Below are 13,424 nucleotides of genomic sequence, written 5' to 3' on the forward strand. Positions count from 1 at the left end.
TTTCGAAAACTTTCCTCCTATCATCACCTACGGAAACATAAATTTATAGTATTTAAGTAATTAACCTTGAAAGTCACTATTAATTTCAATTCAAAATAAACACGAGTGACGTCACTCAGTTTCCATCAGACTTCTAATCTTTTGTCCAACGTTCAACAACTTTTATTTTCAAGGGATGCAAAATAGAAATAACGTTAAAAGAATTGGATTTATTTTTAAATTAAAATTTCATTTTTATGAGTTCTTAATAGGGATATCTTATGCGAAATTTTACCGTTAGATGGCAGGAGCGTTCCATGCGGCACAACATGTTGTAGGGCTATGTTATGTCATATGCTGCAGTTGATTACGTTTTCCCTCTTGTTGGTTTTCTGTGCGTGTCAAAATTATATTTACAATTATTTTGTATAACCTAGTATAATTTAATATAATTCAGTATTTTCCTACCTCATAATTTAATTTAATTTACAATAAATAATAACGTAAACTTGCATAAAACTGAGCGATTCCCCTTAAGAGATGGATGGGGAAATCTGCAGTATGCAGAATATAGATATGAGTAAATTGAATGTTCATGAACCTAAACGAGAACTCTGACAACGAGGTGCACGAATAAAAAAATAGGAACTTTGTCGAAGATGAATATTACCTCTTTAATCATTAGTATTGTAAAAACAGGATATGCAGCCACCAATGTGTTATTTTTTTTTTATAGGGAAGGGACTATTGAGTTTTCATTGCTCATATTTTTTTCCCTAATTGCAGAAAGATCAGTGGCGGTTTCTCGGGGGAGAGAAGGGAGGAACGTCCTCCTCACATTTTTCTTCTTTTGAAAGTAAATACCAAATAAAATATGTGCCTTGAAATTCGACGAAGATTCGATAATTTTTAAGTTCACAGCTATAAGAAAACCTCGGTTGATCGAGTTTTAAACGACGCGCGCTCATGTGCTGCTAGAAAACTGTGAGAAAGATGCGAGATTGTTTGTGTGGAGGAAAGAAAATCCATTCCTCCTTTCCTGCAGTTAACACACATAGACAACAGCGCACTAGCGGCCAGAGAAAGAAACAGAGTTTTAAAGGAAGCGAATGAACAGTAAGGGAGGAGATCCTCCTCTGAATCAGCGCATGGGCGGGAAATAGAAACCGACTGGTCGTGCAGCAAGCTCGCTACCGCTGCCATCTAACGATGCTGGATTCAACCAGACTAAAACACATCTAGGAGGAGGCGCAATAAAAACAGTATTAACGCAAAGCTATGAAAAACACCATATAAACTTTTTTTTAATTGTAAATCAAAATATATTATTCATTGTATTTTATATAAGCTACTACTCATGGTTTGAACCTTTCGAGAATATCTGAAAGTTGAAGTTAGATTTATATAAAACAAAGAGAAAATAGTTCTAAGTTAGTATCGCAGATCTTTTTGGCCCCTGAAATTCACTTCCATTCATTGTCTACTAGATAGGACAACAGCCAAGTTGTCAGTTTTGTACAAATATATTTGAAATTGAAAGTACTCCAAACTACATTACTTTTAACACAAAAAAATTAATCGGTCACCTGCAGCTTTGAGCAATAATGGTAGTATGACTTTAAAAGAACTGACATTCTTCAAGAGCATGTGATACTGAACTTGTAAAATGTACATGTGGCAACCAGACCACGTGAGTGGGTGCAGTGTTCTCGATTTCTTAACAGATTATTTCTCATTCTCACTTCTGTAAAACGGTTCTGGTTATATGATAGTAGCTAGTCTCTTCCAACACGTGTGATGCTGTAGTGTGCGCTAAAAATGCTGCGAGTTTGTGAATTTCCTTGTAATTGTTAATTTGTGCAATTATCCACCAATGAATGGAAGTGAAAACATATTTGGACAATTTAGGAAACTCAGTTTACAAGAACAGATTATTGCTATACGAAAGAGAAGGCCAACCCCAACACTACCTGGTTTTACATGTATGCATGTAGGCTAATTTGTAGCATGTTTCTCTCAAGAAGGTGTCATTTTGCGCCGTTAACTTCTTTCCTCCTCTTAAGAAATATGCAGGAGCCGCCACTGAGAAAGATCAAATGCAATGTTTTATAAAATGATATAATATGATCGCAATAGTATCACGATTAGTCGTGTGTTTTGTAGGTTAAGGACATAGAGTTTTCAATACTGTGCAGGATGATTTTGAAAATTTGAAGTAAAAACATGGTTTTAATTAGTTTACAGTACATTAAAAACATAATTCGCGAAATGGATTTCACTAGGGATCGTCCTGGATAGTAAACATCCCAGTTTATCGAGAGTTTACTGCAGGCGTGAACTTCGGAGACTCCTACAACTACTGCATATAATCTAAGTTAACATAGCTCGCTGTCGAGATTGCGTATGTTTTTATTACTTTTTCTTTCCCCTCCTCCAAAATGAAACTGTAGCCAGCATTTCCTTACTTGATGTAGTTATTTTTGTTTAACTTTCGACGCGCAATCTAATTGGTTAAATTTTTTTAAGGTTTAAAGCATATATTCAGAATATTTCGGGATCTGAATGAAGACAAAAAGCTTTCCCTGGTTTTTACATATAGGAACACAACAAAAATTTGGCATTTTGAGTTGTATTTAAGAGTATTTAATGTAGGCCTACTAATACACTACGTAAATCCTCAATGTTTATATACCGGAAAACAAATGCACACGCAAACGCGTTATCTGTTGGTGCCAATTCAGGATATCCCTATTAAAGTATTACAAATTCACATTGTGTGCCATAGAAAATGGTTTCAAGTGCCATTTTTGGCATTCATGCTATAGATTGCCGACACCTGCTTTAATATTTCTCAGGAACATAACCTCAATGTCTCCAGCGCGGTAATGCAACAAGTATTCTTGCATCCTTCTCTGATTCCTCTTATTTAGATGAAATTTTCTTTCTTCAATTAATCAGTTTATATCAATACACCATATTGCACTTCATTATACTCTGATTCTATATACACAAAATTTATGTAATCAGTTAATATGATTTATACTAGTATTAGGCAATATGTATTTTAATTCTTTATTGGCATACGATATAACTTTTTGGGGAAAATTTATTCATTGTTCCAGAATATTTCAAATTCAAAAGAAAGTCAAACGAATTATGTTAAATCTTTCCAGCAACACGAGCTGTAGATCTTATTTCCACATTCTCACTGTACCATGCATTTACATATAGAAGATTTTGATTCGCGTCCATAAACAACTCCAAAAATTTACCAGAAATGAACAAATTCACAATCACTATAAAAGAAGAAAGTCTAATTTGCGCCTGCTTGGACAAGAAAGTTTTTCTTACAACGGCAGACTTCTATTTAATAAACTACCCGGGTCTGTTAAACACTTCAATGCTGAGGTTAAATTAAAAAAAGAATTAAAGAAATTTCTTATGAATGGTTGTTTTTATGCCGTACAAGAATATCTTGAATGTTAGTATTTATAGTTATTAAATGTTAAGTGGTATATATATAATTTGAACTGGTAATGGAAATTACGGGAAAACGGCTGAGCGGATTTTAATAAATGACCCCTCATTTTGAAGCTTGGAACCCAAAGTTTTTCAGAAAAATAGTAATTTTTAGTGAAATGTCAATTTTCCTACATCATTTTCCTATTTTCTAAAATCCATCTGTCGTCAGTTTTGAGAAATAGGTAATGGCCCTTTCAGAATAAAACAAAACAAAACACAAACACACTACAATAAACAATATCACACGAAGGCTATGACCTGCAGGATTGTTGACATATTTAGAGTTCAGATGGCTGACATAATGCCAATATGTCGATCTTCATTTGTGTAACTTTTTCTGAACGTTTCTGTAATGTTGCTTATTAAAAACTTCAAGACTTACTAAAAAGAAGATTCTCTGGTGTGTAATTTTCTGAGTACAGCTGTCTGTGTATTAGATATTAAAAACTACAAAACTTAAGAATGTTTGGTGACATTATTACCATTAAAAATGAAATATTATTATAGTGAATGCCATGATGTGTTTGTCACCAATTATACAGATTAATGCTTTATTGATGATATGAAAGTGAAACCTTTTGGGGTTATATAAGTAGACGTAGAGAATATCAGAAGTTAGATCTTCATTTCTATAATATTTATTGAGTGACGGCTATATAGTAGTCTATACAAAACTTACGTAAGATAACAATATTGTTATTAAAGTGAAATAATTTTATAGTTATTAGTGAAGTGGTCTTTTCCATATATTTAATGGCGGTATGGTATAGATATTTAAAGCTGAAAGTTAGAATTTATAAAACAGTTATGCTACCAGTCGTTCTTAATGGTTGTGAAACTTGGATTTTCATTTTGAGAGAGGAACAGAGATTAAGGGTGTTTGAAAATAAGATGCTTAGGAAAATATTTGGGGCTAAGAGGGATGAAGTCATAGGAGTATGGAGAAAGTTACACAACACAGAACTGCACGCATTGTATTCTTCACCTGACATAATTAGGAACATTAAATCCAGACATTTGAGATGGCAGCGCATGTAGCACGTATGGATTAATCTAGAAATGGTATAGAGTGTTAATTGGAAGACTTGAAGGGAAAAGACCTTGAGGGAGGCAGACGTAGATGGGAGAATAATTTTGAGGAAGGTGGGATATGATGGTAGAGACTGGATTAATTTTGCTTAGGATAGGGACTTCCAAAATGTCTGGTATTATTCATTGGAAATAAATTTGAACATTTTAATTTGAATTGTAATTAACTTAATTTGTACCATTTGCTGCACAAGCCACTAGTATTTATTAATAGTAGATGATAAACGGTTTCATAGATAATTATTAATTCTGGGTTAATTGTGTGAAGATTTGACAATTTTAGTGGTAGTATTCAATCATTTGTCAGTATTATACATCATGTTATAATAATAATAATAATAATAATAATAATAATAATAATAAAAATTATTATTATATTTATTAATTTATTTGTAAATGTGTATTAGTTTTATAACTGTTCTTAGTTTTAATTTGACGTGTCCATCCTGTATGATCATTAGGACGAAATAAAATACATACATACATACATGAGCATTTTATAATCTGCCAATGACTGAATATCGTGTTAAAATCAATCAAAATTTTATTATATATTAACACCATAATATCTCCAGTCCTTACATGACAATAATTTAGAAATCTGTGAAAATATGTTCTATGAGAATTGTACCGGAATAACTCCTAGCGCATATGCAAACGTGCATGATAATTACAGCGCGCTTTCGTTGAAAAATTTTTCCCACAGACGGTACATTTGAACGGCTTCTCCCCAGAATGCGTACGTGCATGCACTCTGAGAGTTCCTGATCGTGCGAAATATTTCCCGCAAATATCGCATTTAAACGGCCTCTCGCCAGAATGCGTACGTACATGCTGTTTGAGATGTCCCGTCTGTACAAAACACTTACCACACTCATCACATTTGTATGGCTTTTCTCCGGAATGCGTAAGAACATGAGCTTTGACGTCACGCAGTCGTATAAACAATTTCCCGCACGCATCGCACTTGAACGGCTTTTCACCAGAGTGCTTGCGCGCATGTTCTGTGAGTTGATTGGAACGTGGGAAGGATTTCCCGCAAATATCGCATTTGCATGGTTTCTCTCCGGAATGAGTACGTGCATGGACTGTGAGATCACCCGATCGTACAAAGCATTTACCACAATGTTCGCATTTGAATGGTTTATCGCCGGTATGCGTGCGTGCATGCACGGTAAAATGGCACATCTGTGCAAATAATTTCCCACACACATCGCATTTGATTGTTTTCTTGCAAGAATGGGTACGTTCATGCACTGTGAGTTCAGCAGAATTTATGAAGCATTTTCCACAAACATCGCATTTCAGCAACTCCTCAGCAGCGTGTGTTCGTACGGCGATCACTTCGGAGATGTGAGTACGCAAATGTATTCTGTGACTCTGGAGAGTCTGTAACAGTTTGCCACAAATATTACACTTAAAGGAACCTTCTTCTGTTCGACTGTCTGAATGTGATTTCGTGTTGTTTTTTCTTGAAAGGCATTGATCGTAGATATGAGGTTTACAGGCATTTTCTCTGACGGACTTCTCTGAGTTGAGAGAATTTTCAGCTCTTGTGTACTTCAGCAGTAGAGTTTCTTTCCCCTCAATGTTCATAGTGCTGTGAACATCAAAAGATCGCATTAGTGAAACTTACGATCATTACTAGAGAGAGAGAGAAATCGTCCGGCCTTAATTAAGGATGACCACGAGAATCTGGAAATGAATAGCAAATAAATATATTTAATTAAATATGAATATTGTTATGAAAATAAAATGTAATAATTAAGCACCATTGATTATATCAATTATAAAGTAATAGTACATTAAGCAACGAGCCTATGATGGTAGTAATTAAGACACGAATATGTTTGTTTATGAAACAATTTTCATACGAACGTCATAATTACCATTATAGGCAAGTTTCATACGATTTTTTATGCTCTACCATATTTCTAACTTTAAATTATTCATAAGTGTTCACGTTATGGTTATGTGAGGAGCGGAACTGACCTAAATTGTGAGATGTGCGCAGACGTGAAAGTATTGATTTTTTCCGAGGCAAGAATGTCATTGACCTTTGTATTAATCTAGAGAATAACATGAACATTAACCTTGATATAACCTGGAAATTGATTTAGAATTGGGAAACGAGATGACAAATTGAATTTATTTGAATATTATTTACAGTTAACGCTAATTATTATAGTAACAGAACATAACCTTCTGCGACAGTATTGGATTTCCAGCCTCCGTGACTTTTCGCTAATTGTCTTTCGATTGCATATCCGAGAATAATCGATACTTGCGGTTTTATAATGGTACAATGGTGATTTCTCATTGGCTGAACAACTGAATTATGATGAATAGGTGTACTTTAATGAGGTGCATTAAAGGGCTACTACCAGGTGTGTAATTACAACATTTCGGCATGGTCGAGCATAAAATCTTATAAGATGACTTTAAAATTATACTTATAAATAAAAGATTTTATTTAAAATTAGCATATCCTTAATTAAGACCTGAGTGGTATAAATGAAATTTAATCGGTCGGAGCTAAAAGGAATTACGTCACTTTTGACAACTTTTCTGGAGAAGCAAAAAATATTCCACTAATAGCACAAATATATGTTTTGTTATCGAAGACAAAAGAATATCTAAAAGTCTTAGTTCCTTCTTCCACAGTTCGATGCGCATGACATCAGTTGTTCAAATTTTTGCATAACCCAAAACTTCATATTTTGACTTAATTCCTTTTAGCTCCGACCGATTCAATTGTATAATCTGCAGGGAATCTTTAAGAATTTGCGAGATGATTTTTTGAATTTCAAAAGATGACATTGATAATTGTTTAAAAAAATTATATGTGAATTTTGGTAAAGAACTCCGAGCACCAAACAATAAACCTGTCACTGACCAATTGAAGAGAGGGATGTTATACTTGGCATTAAGGTAGGGAATACAAGGTTCATAAATGACCCTCTTTTTCCTGATCAACCTGATGAGCTGGATATAGATCTCTCTCCATGCGTATAGTTGGATCTATGATAATAGCCTTTTGTTGTTGCCTGTTTATTGCTATTATATCCGCTCTTCTGTGAGAGTCGTCTTCAGAAATGCAGTGGACCTCTTCATGAACTTCCCAACCCTTGTTCCGAAGAAGACAGGCGATAGCTCCACGGACTCTATGATGCCTGTTGTTACGCAATAACTCTCCTTTCCGACAAAAGCCCAACACGTGGCCAAGAGTTTCTGTCTCGTTGCAGCCTGGTTGATGGCAACGGGTCGTGCTGAAAGCTCTGCCAGGAACGGAGCGCACTGCAGTAAGGTTGCAGGACATCTTGATTGCATTAATATATTCCGAAGACGACAAATTCTTTTTGGTGCTGTCCCATGAATTGACTCTTGGATATTCTTCATAGATGACTACACCTTTCCCCTTATGAGGTAACTGACACCAGGATTCAAACGATCTCTTTCGAAATTTATCACGTAGATATCTTGCAGTAGTTCTAATTGTTATGCTGGCTTCAGGAATTTTCAGGCGCTTGAGAAACAATCAGAACGTCAATAAATAAGTACAGTGTTGTAAAATGATGAACTATGAAAAATTTAAGGAACTGGGTAATTAGAGAGGTCGCATGAAGACATGAATCTGCTGAAGATCAAAAATGTGAAACAGGCTTAATTTGTGCTTGTGATTTATACAAGCAAACTGCAAATGACGAAAGACGTTTAATTAATAAATGAAGCGGTAAGCTCCAAAACTTCATAAGTTTGTTTGTGTAACCACTACAGGTTGTCATTGACAAAGAGTACCATGAGACAATAAATAGAGTAAATGCCTTGAGTCTTAGTGATACCTTGTTGTTGGACTGAAAAACAATTTGAAATAGATTGAAACACATAATAATAAAAGAAGTAATGTCAAGAAGATGCGAATTAATACTTATCTATATTAATAATAAATCTGTAAGCGAAATTTTTTCTGGTAATTTTCGATTTTCCAAAAATAATTGGTCCTAACATATATAATTAACCACCCTGAAACCGAAAATCGCTTTTTTTTTTATTTTTTTTTTTTTGTATGTCTGTCTGTCTGTCTGAATGTTTGTTACCTTTTCACGCGATAATGGCTGAACGGATTTCGATGAAAATTGGAATATAAATTAAGTTCGTTGTAACTTAGATTTTAGGCTATATGGCATTGAAAATACTTTATTTGAAAGGGGGGTTATAAGGGGGCCTGAATTAAATAAATCGAAATATCTCGCTTATTATTGATTTTTGTGATAAATGTTACATAACAAAAGTTTCTTTAAACATTATTTCCGATACGTTATATTCCAGGCAAAATTTTGATAGGACTGATATTTAAGGATATACAAGAGTTTTAAAATAGCAATACAATACATTTTCAACGCCGCCTCAGATTATAGCGTCGTTGTTCCGTAACTTCTATGTGCAAAATATAAAATTTTTCAGTAGGAAGAAAAAACTGATTTATTCATTCTATGGCAATGGTACATAGGAGATCGTGAATTCTTACATTTTCGAAAGAAAGAAATATAATTACATATAGGAGATTGTATTATTTGCTGTATAACTATTTAAGTTATTTAATAGAGCAAAAATCTGAAAATCAATATGTCACAAAGGAGTTGTTGCAGGAACGACATCGATGGCTATAATGAACTTAAAACAAATGACTCCGTCTATTTAAGGCGGCCTTGACGTTTATGAATATTAATATACAGAGAATATTAAATTCGCCTGTTTGTATGAAGTAATCTCAGAAGCTAATTTGGATAATTCCTTCACTATTTGAAATTTGTAGTTTCTCTAAATGGATGTAATACTACATACAAGGAATGAGGTAAGATGAAAATAGATCTTTACGCACAGAAAAATTATCTTCGTACACAATCCATTCTAATAATTTGGAGTGATTTATTAAAGATGCATTCAAGACTAATTTAGAAAAATGTTAAACGGATTATCGTTGCATAAAAAACGGATGTTCTCAGAACCAAATGATCACATTTTAATTATTTGCATGTAAAAACAAATAAGAAATATGTTAAAGGAATTATCATTGCACCAAATTAGTGGTCTCTGGACCAAAATGATCGCATTTTAATTACTTAAATACAATTTAAATTAAGTAACATATTAAACTATTTATCCTTCTATCAAACACGAATGTTCCCTGGATCAATCGTCCTATTTTAATTATGTAATTACTTTATATTTATTTATAACGTGTGCAGCGGAGCGGACGGGTATGGCTAGTTCCTAATAATTTTGCTATTCTAGTTGTAATTGCTGTCTCCGTGAGCATAATTCTTTCTTCATTATCTTCTTTCAGTTTAATCTGAAAGAATAGAACGCCAATAGGGGAAGTTATCCCCACTCTCGCAGCACGCTTTACGCTTTCTTGGTGGAATCGCTGCCATGCTTTTTCCCCTTTTTGCCATTATTGTAATAAAAATCTAAACACGAAAGAAATTCATTAAAATGTGAAATGGTAATTATTTCGATTACCTACCTGCATTATCATACCCAAGTAAGTTATATTTATTTACACTTACCTGACTATAGTCTTAAATTGTAACCACAACGCAATATATAAAATAACTATTATGTATTAATATTAATACTGATATTAATTAATTATTAATGTTCAAATTTTACTAGCTTCCAGTAACCGGCTTAGAAATCTAGTACAATTTTAATTCAAGGGTACTTCAGTACCGACAATGTCTATCACAGCTGCCAACATAACAGTTACAAAATCACTACCATTTGTAGTATTTGTCAGTATCGAAATTCGAAACGAAGTTGGAAAATGACAATTTAATTTGAAAACTAGAAAATCGCCACAATCCACTAGCATATGTAGTAATGGGGGGAAAAATTCTGTAGTGCTCGGGAAAAGTGACACAAACCTTTTTTGATATTTTATTGACAACTTACGGAACATCTGTTCGCTTGGAAAAAAAAATACATAGGTATTCCTCCCATTACAATAATTCATACAGAAAAAAATCAAATCGACATAAACCAGTGTAAGTTGTCAATAAATTATCAAAAAAAGGTTTGTGAAAACTGACTTATGTCCTTTTCCCAAGCACTGCAGAATTATTAGGGTATGAAGTAAGCTGACACGGACTATATGGTACACTCACCTCTCAGTCGAGACTTCAGATTCATCTGTGGTTACATCCAGTGCATTCTCCCGTTTTACTCCAGCCATGCCAAATGTCTCTTCCTGAAAATAATAAACATAACATGGACGACTGATGACGGCAAATTCAAGACGAAATACAATGTTATTTATTTTACTGTATATTATTTATTTTTTTATTATAGTAGGTTATTTTACGACGCTTTATCAAAATCTTAGGTTATTTAGCGTCTGAATGAGATGAAGGTGATAATGCCGGTGAAATGAGTCCGGGGTCCAACACCGAAAGTTACCCAGCTCATATTGGGTTGAGGGAAAACTCCGGAAAAAACCTCAACCAGGTAACCTGCCCCGACCGGAATCGAACCTGGGCCACCTGGTTTCGTGGCTAGACGCGCTAACCGTTACTATATATAATTTGAACTGGTAATGGAAATTACGGGAAAACGGCTGAACGGATTTCAATAAATTATCCCTCATTTAGAAGCTTGGAACCCAAAGTTTTTCAGAAAAATAGTAGTTTTCTGTGAAATTTCGATTTTCCTGCATCATTTTCCTATTTTCCAAAATCCATCTTTCGTCAGTTTTGAGAACTAATTAATTGCACTTCAGAATAAAACAAAACACACACTACAGTAAACAATAGACTATTACACGAAGGCCATGACATAGTTAGAGTTCAGATGGCTCAGATTCTTTCACATCATAATGTTAATATGTCGATCTTCATTTGTGTAATTTTTTGTTAACGTATAAAAATAATTTACAGTCTGATTCTCTAGTCGTAGTTTTCTGAATACAGCTGTGTATTGGATATTAAGAACTACAAAACTTATGAATGTTTGATGACATTATTAAAAATTAAAATGAAATATTGTTATAGTTAATGCAACATAATAATGATATACTGATGATATGAAAGTGAAACCTTTTGGGGCTTTAAGTAAGTAGACGCAGAGAAAGAATATTTTATATTAGATCTTAATTTTTATAATTTACTGAGTAACGGCTATATATATGTTACTGAAAAGTATAAAACTTACGTAAGGTAACAATATTGTTATTAAAAATAAAATACTTTTATAATTATTAATCAAGTAGTATGGGTCTTTTTCATATAGGCCTGTTTAATAGCAGTGTGGTATAGATATGTATATGATGTCTGATTCTCTAATTTTCCTTGGTAGTAATTGAGTCATGCTTCCTATTTTAGCTGCGTCTTTAAACTGCATAAAAATTAATTTAATATTTCTTTGGATTAATAGATTAGATTTGTGATCGCTGCCAAGCATATTTTGTTGTAGGGAAAATAGCATGCCATTTCACTTCTTGCTACCGTGATGAGTAAGTTTATTTCCAGCAACCAGCAACGAATGAAACACTGAAACTGCTAACGATTTACGATGGACAATTTTACTTAGGGCGCATATAAGATTCTACAACTCTGACATATCATTCGCCTCATTTTCCGCATCTCAGCAATAGATTCCTCACAACAGCCTATATTACAGAAAATATACGGGATAACATTCATTGTTACACAAATTAATCCAGCAGTATTTGGTAGATCAGTATTGTCTGGAGGAAGCGCAAAAATTACAATTCCTAAGAAAAGACCAAAAGGTATTACTTACTTATAAAATAAGAGGCCTACAAGATTTTGTAGTCTCTTGATCACCTCAGCAAGATCTCTTAGTGGGAAAAAGTGATTCTGCCCTCTACATTTCAGGGTAGTTCACGAAACATGCAGAAGCTATACCAAGATGCTAAGTCTTTTGTTCAAAGCATGACAAACCTTACATTTTCTTAACTTTCACCTACAATCCGCAATGACCTGAAATAGCTACTGCATTACTCCCATATGAAAAACTCGCTGATCGTCCTGACATTGTTACTTGTGATTTCGCATTGAAACTCGAGAACTGAAGACGAATAGGTTCAAGAAAAAGTATTTGGCATAAAAAAAATTTCAGAGGGAGAATGTTTCATTATTATGGAAGCAAATAACTTTCAAAATGTCTCGTATTCTTCATTGAAAATAAATCTGAATAATTTTTATTTGAATTTCTTATGGACTTAGTTTGTAGCATTTGCTGCACAAGCCACTAGTATTACGTATAATTTTGGAAGATATCCTATTCTTGCAAGACAGTGCACCCATTCATAAGTTCTTGACTGTGTTACAGAAAATTTATGAAGTTGTCTTTCAGTTGAATTAAAATGCACCATATTCGCCAGATTTAGTCCCTGAGTATATTACCGGTACTATCATCTTATTTCCGAAGAAAAAAAGCATTGATAAGAAAGAAGTTCTCAACAAATAAAGGAATACAAGTACCGAGTTTATCACGTACGACACAAACGCCTTCCCACATTTCCCACGGCACGTCTACCACATTAACATCGCATCACAGCCCGGTTTGTCTCCCTGAGTTGTGCGTAAGCTAAGAAGTGATGTGACTAGATTAAGCTTAACTTTATTTACGAAGGTGCTCAAAATGACGACCCTCTGCTGCTAGAGAAGCCTGGCACATTTTGAACACGTTATTAAACATTTGACAAATTTCAGCTGCCGAAACTGTTGAAATCACAAATCACTGAAATGATAAACGAGGCAACGATTTTCTCGGATCTCTTTCTAAGGCCGCGTTCATCTCGTCTAATTTCT

General features: G+C 34.0%; 1 protein-coding gene across 1 annotated transcript in view; it reads right to left on the reverse strand.

Annotated features, from left to right (window-relative positions):
* Window positions 1-5,022: 5,022 nt before the first annotated feature.
* LOC138691971 (zinc finger protein ZFP2-like) overlaps window positions 5,023-13,424 on the reverse strand; it is a 105,661-nt gene continuing 97,259 nt past the window's right edge. Inside the window, exons 8-9 of the transcript XR_011329996.1 lie at window positions 10,758-10,840; window positions 5,023-6,190 (exon numbers count right to left, since the gene is read on the reverse strand). The gene's annotated coding sequence lies outside the window, so the exon portion shown is untranslated. The remainder of the gene's footprint in view (window positions 6,191-10,757; window positions 10,841-13,424) is intronic.

The sequence above is a fragment of the Periplaneta americana genome, chromosome 16 (assembly GCF_040183065.1).
Source record: "Periplaneta americana isolate PAMFEO1 chromosome 16, P.americana_PAMFEO1_priV1, whole genome shotgun sequence".
In the NCBI taxonomy this organism is placed as follows: domain Eukaryota; kingdom Metazoa; phylum Arthropoda; class Insecta; order Blattodea; family Blattidae; genus Periplaneta; species Periplaneta americana.